General features: G+C 39.9%; 1 non-coding gene across 1 annotated transcript; it reads right to left on the reverse strand.

Annotated features, from left to right (window-relative positions):
- Positions 1-2,053: 2,053 nt before the first annotated feature.
- Positions 2,054-2,159, reverse strand: LOC111561589. Its single transcript, XR_002744231.2, has one exon. It is a non-coding gene; the product is annotated as a small nucleolar RNA U13 (small nucleolar RNA).
- Between the last annotated feature and the right edge of the window lie 567 nt (positions 2,160-2,726).

Consider the following 2,726-nt stretch of genomic DNA (forward strand, 5'->3'; position numbering starts at 1 on the left):
GTAAAGGGCAGAACGTGGACATGCCACATACTTTCACTTTCATCCCATAGGCCAGAACTTAGTCACGTGGCCTCCTGGAGCTTTTGGGGGCGGCTAGGAAGTGAAGTGTTGAGCAGGTAGCCAGCCAGCTAAAGCCAGAGAAGCCCTATTTCAGAAGAATGGTTATTACAAAACAGCTAGTAGTCTGACACAGATAACAATCCTTCCATCACCAAATACAGTCGCTAGCGGTAGCCAGTCCACTTCCCCATTCCAACCAATGGGTGGGTATGTGACCCAAACCATTCCACTCAGCCCCTCTGTCTCTGAACGAAAATCTTGAGCAAAGTGATACAGAGACTTCAAATAACTCGAGTTCATTCATCCCAGTTGTAGTGACCTGAGAAATTTAGACATTATGGCTTTATGTTACTCCGATCTCTAGAGTTTCTGGTCCTGAGCTTCCCCCCAGTCTGCCCTCCCACATCCAGATTGTCCTTGGATCCTGTATCTTTTGTTCCCCCCGAAGTCTTCAGAATTGGTTTGCAATCAACAGAACTCCAAATGATCAAAGGTCAAGTCTGGATGTATTCCGAGGTGAAGAGATAGAAAACCAGTTCTCTACCTCTGAGGATTTCTTCCTAAGCACATTTTCACTTCAGCACTGCAGTTTTAAGACTTAAAAGTAACAGGACGACTATAGGTCCAGAGATAGTAGCTTAAAAGGGAAACAGAGAGAGAAGTGAAAATTAAATCTTATTAAGCTAATATTTGCACTTACTCTGTGCCTCCTTGCAGAGATTACTAATTTCTCTAATACTTGCAGAAACCCTGTACTTTGTTAAGTTTTATGTGTATGATCTCATTAAACCCTTGCAGCAATAATAATAGGCATTATTATTCTCCTCATTTTCCAGATGGGGAAAATGGGGCTCAGAAAGTTAAGTGGCTTGCCTAAGGTCACATAACAGCTGTAGCTAGCATTCAAAACCAAGTTGAACTTCTGCATTTAAACTTTTTACATTCTGCTACACCACAGACCTTTAAAAAAAACATTGATATCTAAACAGATTTTTAATTTAATTTTTATCTTTTCATCATGGAGAATTTTCCATGTACTAAAATAGAATGGTATAATGAAGCATTCGTGTACCCATCACTTAGCTTCAATAACTATTCCCATTCTACCATTATTTTTTCATCAATCCTCTCCTCAAATTCACTTTATTTTCTCTTATTCTGGTATTTTCTTTATTTAAAAAATTTTTTTAAGTTTATTTAGTTATTTTGAAAGAGTGAGAGAGCATGCACAAGGAGGGGAGGGACAGAGAGAGAGAGGGAGAGAGAGAATCCTAAGCAGGTTCCACGCTGGCAGCAGAGGGGCTCTGTGCTGTCAGTATAAGGCTCAATCCCATGAACCATGAGATCATGACCCGAGCCAAAACCAAGAGTCAACGCTTGACTGACTGAGCCACCCTCGTACCCCTATCCTAGAGTATTTAAAACTGAATCTCAGACATCATATCTCATCTCCTATAAATACCTTAGAATGTTTCTCTAGTACATGAGAACTTAAAAGAAAAAAAACATAATAGCCTTATCATGCCTTCTCAAATTCACAAAAATTCCTTCATATATTTAATTTCCGATCCAAGTTCAACTTTCCCTGTTTGTCTCACAAATATCTTTTTACAGTTGTCAAATAAAAATTCAAACACAGTGTGTACACTACATATTTAGACATTCTCTTAGGTCTCTTTTACCTTATGACAATCCCCCTTCTCTTTTTTTCTTTTACACTGTGTGTTTGTTGAAGAAGGGGATTTTGTCCCTGTGGGATTTTTTTTTTCTTTTCACATCAGATGGATAAGGTGCCAATTAAAAAAAAATTTTTTTAATGTTTTATTTATTTTTGAGAGAGCACAAGCAGGGGAGGGGCTGAGATAGAGGGAGATCGAGGGTCCAAAGTGGGCTCTGTGCTGATGAGCAAGTCCGATGTGGGCTCTAACTCACGAATCGTGAGATCATGACCTGAGCCAAACTCCAATGCTCAACCGACTGGGCCACCCAGGTGCCCCCGATGGGTAAGGTCCCAATTATGTTATGACAAAGTTTGAAGGAAGCACATCCCACACAGTGGCTGAACACCCAATCATCACACTTGTGAAATACAAAAGGTTCTGTCTTGTGGTATTTCTAATTGCAGTTGGCTGATGGCATCCTCCCGGTGTCATTAGTCTGTTCTTCCATCTCCCATCTTTACCATAATCTGGTGGTTGGTTCAAGACGTTTGATTAAACTCAGGTTCAAAATTTTTGTTTGTTTGTTTTGGCAAGATTACTCCATAGGTGGTGTTAACAGTCTCCTTTTAAAATAAATTGTGTACTGCTCCATTAAATGTGCTGAGTCAGTGATTATAATCAGTAAACAGCTTTTCTCCTCCCCCCTCTGCCTTAATTTTATTTTTTTTAGTTAAAGAAAATTTTTTTAAGTAATCTCTACACCTAATGTGAGGCTCGAACTTACAACCCCAAGATCAAGGGTCGCACGCTCTACTGTCTGAGCCAGCCCAGTGCCCCCACCCACTGCTATCTTTAAATAAGATCTCCCTTCTCTGCCCCCAATGACATTTCAGGCAGATCCCTTACCTTTGGGGTCACTTTCAGATGTGAAAAGAGTCTCATTTTCAGCTGTAGAAAATTCCAGTCTGGCCTAAATTAACTTTAATTTTTTATCTAATTCAAATC

Source organism: Felis catus, chromosome B4 (assembly GCF_018350175.1).
Source record: "Felis catus isolate Fca126 chromosome B4, F.catus_Fca126_mat1.0, whole genome shotgun sequence".
NCBI classification, from domain to species: Eukaryota; Metazoa; Chordata; class Mammalia; order Carnivora; family Felidae; genus Felis; species Felis catus.